The following is an 8742-nucleotide window of genomic DNA, read 5'->3' as shown; positions in this document are numbered from 1 at the left end:
TCAAACGCTTTGCCTCCAACGGTAGTAGATTCGCCAACTTTAGGTACATTTAAGTCGTCATTGGATAAGCATATGGAAGTACATGGAATAGTGTAGGTTAGATGGGCTTGAGATCGGTATGACAGGTCGGCACAACATCGAGGGCCAAAGGGCCTGTAATGTGCTGTAATGTTCTATTTCTATTTCTATTTCTATTTCTATTTCTATAAATGAAAGAGGTATGAAATATTTAATTAAGCCTCGTCTGCAATTAGAAACATTGCTGTTCTGTAAATCACGTGCTATGTTTCCAGTTCACAGTGGAGGGGAATGACAGGATGGGAATGGGGAAGTGTACCCAGCTGCTTTAAAGTGGACATTTAAAATGTGGAAGCAAGACCTCAACCTGGTGCCTGAAAATATGTAGGAATGCAAATATCCAAAACGATGCCTTTTCAGCAGATTGCTGTAGGTTGGGAACCATTGATATCCACATGCTGAACAACATTCTACATACATTTGACCCAACAAAAACCCTGGAAAGTGTTTCACTATATCAGAGCTGTTAAATTATAGTAATTAAATTTGGCGAGGTCATTTGACACCAGGGGAAAATAATCTGAAATACTTTTTCCTCCTCAACCATTTTAAAGTTGTTAGTTGCTAAAATTTACTGTTTGTGTCTTTATTGGATAATATAGTGAATAGAGATATTTTTGAGAGATAAGTCCAGTTGAAGAATCATACTCAGCATTTTTGATCAAATTCATCCCTATTTACCACGTAATCACTCTTAAATGAAGCCAGTGTTTCGGACTCAATTTTCCCACACCCGACCACTTATTTTTGTTATTGATCACTCTTCAAATAAATACTTCCTGACATATCTGATAAAATTGCCCTTCTTGTTCCCGGTTTTAATTTTTTCTTGTGCTGTATTCCCTTCCTGGCCATGGTCTTCTCCGACTCTGTAACCTTCCCTAACCTAACAACACTCCAACATGTCTGCACTTTGGTGGTGCAACTTCACCTGCCTCAGGCCTACGTTTTGGAACTCTCTCTATTCTTCTCCATCACTCCAATTTCCATAAATCACCCTGAAGCTAAAACTTGCCACTTTTAGTCAGCTGACTTAACAGTTTTCTGTGGCTCCTGTAATATTTTTTATGGTATTAAAGGCATTGTACAAACACAAGTTGCTTTGTTATGCATTTTAATAAAAACATCCCCCATGATGCACAACGTTGTGGCAAGGAGCTCTCATGCTGATCTTTATAGTTCAATAATATACTTAGCCTCTGCATGGCCTGTTATGTTACATTGTCCAAAACTCTGCAGCCTACAGCCTTAACTACTGGATACCGTCAGCTTGGTTGCTGAGGTTTGCGGCTCAAATCATTTGGTAATGTAACCTGGAAGTCTAATCATTAGTGTATTGACACATAAATTAGTTAACCAGCATGGTCATCTATTAAAGAGAACAAGGTGTAGAGCTGGATGAACACAGCAGGCCAAGCAGAATCAGAGGAGCAGGAGAGCTGACGTTTTGGGCCTAGAGATTTTCTGAAGGGGGGTCTAGGCCCGAAACATCAGCCTTCCTGCTCCTCTGATGCTGCTTGGCCTGCTGTGTTCATCCGCTCTATACTTGTTATCTCTCTTCATCTATTAAATTCTGCCTTGACTTGTTCTATCCCAAGCTCGGAGAATAAATTCCTCCTGCTTTCATTCTTGGCTGGTGCTGTGACTCAAAGGGAATTTTTTGATTTGAAAAAGATGTCTCTTCCTGAGAATTGACTGCAGTGCTCACTTACACAGCATGAGCTGTACCCAACATCTCAATTTATATGGAACTCTGCCTTCCAAACCCTATTCGACACTGAACTACTTACTTATTGCACCTGTCCCCATTGACTTCTTCCCATATCCTAATGAAAATCCTCTTCTTTGTTTCCAAGCTCTCACAACATCCCCACGCACATGTTCAGACATACACGCAGATTCCTTCGTTTCACCTTAAATTCGGAAAATCTCTCTGGCTTTACATTTTCCTAGCCTTAACCTACAACCACCTGAAATAAGTCTGCCCAAAGGGGGCTAATCTCACTAATTTTCTTGCTGTTTCATATCTCTTTGGAATGTACTGGCCAATCAAGCTGTCATTAATCCACTTGGTTCAGAATGCATGGAATGTAGTTACAATCAAATTTCTTAGTTCGCCTGTTCAGAATGTAGATGAAGCAAACACAAAAAGTGCTGAAGAAATACATCAAGTCTGGCAGCGCCTATGGAACAGGAAACGGAGTTAATGTTTCAAGCCTGATATGACGTATTCAAAATGCAGATGATTGCATCAATATTCTGATATCTATCTGAAATGTGCCCTGCAAGTAGTTCATTAATAAAATCTTGCCAGACTGACTGTTCTTCTCTGTGGCAGGACAGAGATCAAAACCATGAAGCTATTAAGCTTTTCTTCATTTATGAGTGTAAGTTTTGAGCTTTTTGGAGGTGTTGGTTTATTTTGTGGAGAGTTCAATGCGGTATCTACCCTTTGCAGTTGGAAGTGCAGTTTCCCTTCTGGTTGGGAGCTTGGTGCCTATCCAAAAAAAAAATTCAAGAGTTGATGATTGCAACCAGCAGCTGAGACCCAAACCAGAAATGCCATTACCTTGGCAGTGAAAGATAGTGAAGGAGGTACACTCACCAGTTGTGATTTCTTCATTAAGTGAATTTGTAGAAGAGCTGTAGATTTTCAGTTGTGGATATTTACTGTCCAGGACTTCTCTCGTGTTGTATACTCTATGTGGCTTCAAGGACCCACAGCACATATGAAATTTCTCAGTGTGTTTGAAAAGAGATGAAACCTAGCACTGCTGAAAAACCTCGGAGGAGCAGGAAAGTTGACATTTTGAGTCAGGATCCTTCCCCGAAACATCAACTTTCCTGCTCCTCTGATGCTGCCTGGCCTGCTGTGTTCCTCCAGCACCACACTATGCTGTCTCTGACTCCATCTGCAGCTCTTGCTTTCACTGCTGAGGGAGTGTCACTGTTTCTGCTGCTGTTGCACTGGAATCATTTGCATCCTCCACATTCCTACCTTGAATGTGCATACCTTCATCACCAACATATTTAGATACAGCAGCAAGGCCAAAACCCCGTTTGGGATTTGGAGTAGGATACAGCAGGTCAAGGGGACTTTGAAGGTGGACACCAGGAGAGCAATCCTCCTTCCAGCTTTGCTATCACAAAAATCTGAGGCTGCTTTGTTTACACTGCGCAGTCCCAGAGTTTGTCATATAACAAATTTGTGACAAATTTGGCCCCATGATGGACAATTGCTACACAGTCATCTGTACGAACTACAAGCAGGAAGGCTATCAGACAAAAGGTTGCAAGCAGGCTAAGGGCTGCAGTCTTGTGGTTGGGAGACCACCTCCACAGACCTATCCAACTGCTTCATAACTAAGAGCATGTGGACAAAGACAGTAACTGTTATCATAAAGGAAATTTGCAATTGTTGACATGTCAAGCCCTTGTCAGGTTTGACAAGATGGAGAAAAAGGATGTGGCAGTAAACTGGCAAATGATAATACAGTCCTCTGAGCCTCCAATCAAATCAATGGAGGAGAAGCTAGCAGAGGGAGAGCTGGGTTGGTGGCAGCTGATCAAGCAGATCGGAAAAAAGAAAGAGACAAGAGGACCATTGACTGGAGATATCGCTTTTCTGACATGGAAAACAGGGGCTATGACCCTTGCGATAAGGAAGGACCAGGAGGTCAAGTGCAGCAGAAGCAGCAAAATGATGAGGAACCGGAAGAAATGAAATCTTAACACTGAAACAGTGAAAACAGTGAAGAGGTCAGAGGGACAAAACTTAAAGTGAACTACCTTGCGTAGACCAGCTCTGTGAAACCAAAACTAGCAATGTCCTCAGGATGAACAGATGGAATGATTCAACAAAGTCAACTCAAACCTTACTGAATACATGCTGCCCCTCCACTAACACCTCCCCTCTCATCCTCTCCATATTACTGTGCTGGACAATACTAGCAAGAGAGGCTTTCCAAGCCCAACAATAGTTAGACTGTTTGTTTGTGAAGATTGCACTTACACAAAATCAGACTCTGGCACTGCAATGTCAAAGACCATAGATCTTGTAGGTGAAAACAGATTTAAAGTGCAGGCATGCTATTCATTCCTTCAATATAGTCACAGAGGTGCAAAAAAGTACACCTTCACCTCTTACGTATTGATTTCATTGTCAGGAAGGTGATGATATGCACAGAGTTTGATATCCTGTGGCCACACCATGATTTGAAAAACCTGAACTTCAGAGACGTGATTATCTCGTTGACTGAAGAATCATGCATAACAATCAAAGACCTATGTACCAGTCTTGCCAAGGTTCATGACAGTGATGACTTGATGAATACAAGGCACACCCACCACACTGTTCAGAAACAGAACATTGAGGATGTTAATTACTTTCCAACCTAGGGGAAAGCATCTCCAGTAGAAGTGAGGTTTTGATTGGTGTCCATACAAGAATAGGCAAAGCAGCATTGCATTTCCCGCCATCCACATGAACTGATCATCGAGCAGCATCAAGACAACCATGAAATTGCAACTCTATTCCACTGCTATATCCCTTGTGGAAAAGTTCAAGCAGAAGAACACCTCCACTCATATCGTCAGGCACTCAGTAATTTCCTTGAAGCAGAAAAATGAGACAGTGCTTCTTGTCGGATGGTTCCATGAGTGAATAGTCAAAGCCATTTGGCAGAGTGCTTTCAAACAACTATCAAGATATAGCTTGGTTGGTATTGGTGAGAAGGGTCCTCCATGTCAGATCTTTCCTGCGTGTTCAAAACCTCATCTGTCCACATGATGCCCTTAAGAAGCTGTGATGGGGAAGAGAATAGCCCATCTCTTTCTGGAATGTGGCTTTACAAAGAAGAAAAATGCAGTGCTGTTGAAGTTGACAAGTGGCTTTGCAATACAGGAGTTTGTGCTCTACAGGTTGTTCTTAGGATGCACACTGTGATAAATATCAATTAGAAGACAATCAATGCAATGAAAGATACTGGGGATGAGAGATAATGGGAACTGCAGATGCTGGAGATTCCAAGATAATAAAATGTGAGGCTGGATGAACACAGCAGGCCAAGCAGCATCTCAGGAGCACAAAAGCTGACGTTTCGGGCCTAGACCCTTCATCAGAGAGGGGGATGGGGGGAGGGAACTGGAATAAATAGGGAGAGAGGGGGAGGCGGACCGAAGATGGAGAGTAAAGAAGATAGGTGGAGAGGGTGTAGGTGGGGAGGTAGGGAGGGGATAGGTCAATCCAGGGAAGACGGACAGGTCAAGGAGGTGGGATGAGGTTAGTAGGTAGCTGGGGGTGCGGCTTGGGGTGGGAGGAAGGGATGGGTGGGAGGAAGAACCGGTTAGGGAGGCAGAGACAGGTTGGACTGGTTTTGGGATGCAGTGGGTGGGGGGGAAGAGCTGGGCTGGTTGTGTGGTGCAGTGGGGGGAGGGGATGAACTGGGCTGGTTTAGGGATGCAGTGGGGGAAGGGGAGATTTTGAAACTGGTGAAGTCCACATTGATACCATGTGGCTGCAGGGTTCCCAGGCGGAATATGAGTTGCTGTTCCTGCAACCTTCGGGTGGCATCATTGTGGCAGTGCAGGAGGCCCATGATGGACATGTCATCAAGAGAATGGGAGGGGGAGTGGAAATGGTTTGCGACTGGGAGGTGCAGTTGTTTGTTGCGAACTGAGCGGAGGTGTTCTGCAAAGCGGTCCCCAAGCCTCCGCTTGGTTTCCCCAATGTAGAGGAAGCCGCACCGGGTACAGTGGATGCAGTATACCACATTGGCAGATGTGCAGGTGAACCTCTGCTTAATGTGGAATGTCATCTTGGGGCCTGGGATGGGGGTGAGGGAGGAGGTGTGGGGACAAGTGTAGCATTTCCTGCGGTTGCAGGGGAAGGTGCCGGGTGTGGTGGGGTTGGAGGGCAGTGTGGAGCGAACAAGGGAGTCACGGAGAGAGTGGTCTCTCCGGAAAGCAGACAGGGGAGGGGATGGAAAAATGTCTTGGGTGGTGGGGTCGGATTGTAGATGGCGGAAGTGTCGGAGGATAATGCGTTGTATCCGGAGGTTGGTAGGGTGGTGTGTGAGAACGAGGGGGATCCTCTTGGGGCGGTTGTGGCGGGGGCGGGGTGTGAGGGATGTGTCGCGGGAGATGCGGGAGACGCGGTCAAGGGCGTTCTCAATCACCGTGGGGGGAAAGTTGCGGTCCTTAAAGAACTTGGACATCTGGGATGTGCGGGAGTGGAATGTCTTATCGTGGGAGCAGATGCGGCGGAGGCGGAGGAATTGGGAATAGGGGATGGAATTTTTGCAGGCGGGTGGGTGGGAGGAGGTGTATTCTAGGTAGCTGTGGGAGTTGGTGGGCTTGAAATGGACATCAGTTACAAGCTGGTTGCCTGAGATGGAGACTGAGAGGCCCAGGAAGGTGAGGGATGTGCTGGAGATGGCCCAGGTGAACTGAAGGTTGGGGTGGAAGGTGTTGGTGAAGTGGATGAACTGTTCGAGCTCCTCTGGGGAGCAAGAGGCGGCGCCGATACAGTCATCAATGTACCGGAGGAAGAGGTGGGGTTTGGGGCCTGTGTAGGTGCGGAAGATGGACTGTTCCACGTAACCTACAAAGAGGCAGGCATAGCTGGGGCCCATGCGGGTGCCCATGGCCACTCCCTTAGTCTGTAGGAAGTGGGAGGAGTCAAAAGAGAAGTTGTTGAGTGTGAGGACGAGTTCCGCTAGGCGGATGAGAGTGTCGGTGGAGGGGGCCTGGTCGGGCCTGCGGGACAGGAAGAAGCGGAGGGCCTTGAGGCCATCTCCATGCGGAATGCAGGTGTACAGGGACTGGACGTCCATGGTGAATATGAGGTGTTGGGGGCCAGGGAATTGGAAGTCCTGGAGGAGGTGGAGGGCGTGGGTGGTGTCACGGACATAGGTGGGGAGTTCCTGGACCAAAGGGGAGAAAATGGAGTCCAGATAGGTGGAGATGAGTTCGGTGGGGCAGGAGCAGGCTGAGACGATGGGTCGACCGGGGCAGGCAGGTTTGTGGATTTTGGGAAGGAGATAGAAACGGGCCGTGCGGGGTTGGGGAACAATGAGGTTGGAGGCTGTGGGTGGGAGGTCCCCTGAGGTGATGAGGTCATGAATGGTGTTGGAGATGATGGTTTGGTGCTCGGGTGTGGGGTCAAAATCGAGGAGGCGGTAGGAGGTGGTGTCGGAGAGTTGGCGTCTGGCTCGTCCTCACACTCAACAACTTCTCTTTTGACTCCTCCCACTTCCTACAGACTAAGGGGGTGGCCATGGGCACCCGCATGGGCCCCAGCTATGCCTGCCTCTTTGTAGGTTACGTGGAACAGTCCATCTTCCGCACCTACACAGGCCCCAAACCCCACCTCTTCCTCCGGTACATTGATGACTGTATCGGCGCCGCCTCTTGCTCCCCAGAGGAGCTCGAACAGTTCATCCACTTCACCAACACCTTCCACCCCAACCTTCAGTTCACCTGGGCCATCTCCAGCACATCCCTCACCTTCCTGGACCTCTCAGTCTCCATCTCAGGCAACCAGCTTGTAACTGATGTCCATTTCAAGCCCACCGACTCCCACAGCTACCTAGAATACACCTCCTCCCACCCACCCGCCTGCAAAAATTCCATCCCCTATTCCCAATTCCTCCGCCTCCGCCGCATCTGCTCCCACGATAAGACATTCCACTCCCGCACATCCCAGATGTCCAAGTTCTTTAAGGACCGCAACTTTCCCCCCACGGTGATTGAGAACGCCCTTGACCGCGTCTCCCGCATCTCCCGCGACACATCCCTCACACCCCGCCCCCGCCACAACCGCCCCAAGAGGATCCCCCTCGTTCTCACACACCACCCTACCAACCTCCGGATACAACGCATTATCCTCCGACACTTTCGCCATTTACAATCCGACCCCACCACCCAAGACATTTTTCCATCCCCTCCCCTGTCTGCTTTCCGGAGAGACCACTCTCTCCGTGACTCCCTTGTTCGCTCCACACTGCCCTCCAACCCCACCACACCCGGCACCTTCCCCTGCAACCGCAGGAAATGCTACACTTGTCCCCACACCTCCTCCCTCACCCCATCCCAGGCCCCAAGATGACATTCCACATTAAGCAGAGGTTCACCTGCACATCTGCCAATGTGGTATACTGCATCCACTGTACCCGGTGCGGCTTCCTCTACATTGGGGAAACCAAGCGGAGGCTTGGGGACCGCTTTGCAGAACACCTCCGCTCAGTTCGCAACAAACAACTGCACCTCCCAGTCGCAAACCATTTCCACTCCCCCTCCCATTCTCTTGATGACATGTCCATCATGGGCCTCCTGCACTGCCACAATGATGCCACCCGAAGGTTGCAGGAACAGCAACTCATATTCCGCCTGGGAACCCTGCAGCCACATGGTATCAATGTGGACTTCACCAGTTTCAAAATCTCCCCTTCCCCCACTGCATCCCTAAACCAGCCCAGTTCATCCCCTCCCCCCACTGCACCACACAACCAGCCCAGCTCTTCCCCCCCCACCCACTGCATCCCAAAACCAGTCCAACCTGTCTCTGCCTCCCTAACCGGTTCTTCCTCCCACCCATCCCTTCCTCCCACCCCAAGCCGCACCCCCAGCTACCTACTAACCTCATCCCACCTCCTTGACCTGTCC

This window comes from Stegostoma tigrinum, chromosome 13 (genome assembly GCF_030684315.1).
Source record: "Stegostoma tigrinum isolate sSteTig4 chromosome 13, sSteTig4.hap1, whole genome shotgun sequence".
NCBI classification, from domain to species: domain Eukaryota; kingdom Metazoa; phylum Chordata; class Chondrichthyes; order Orectolobiformes; family Stegostomatidae; genus Stegostoma; species Stegostoma tigrinum.
This window is presented reverse-complemented; position numbering follows the sequence as displayed.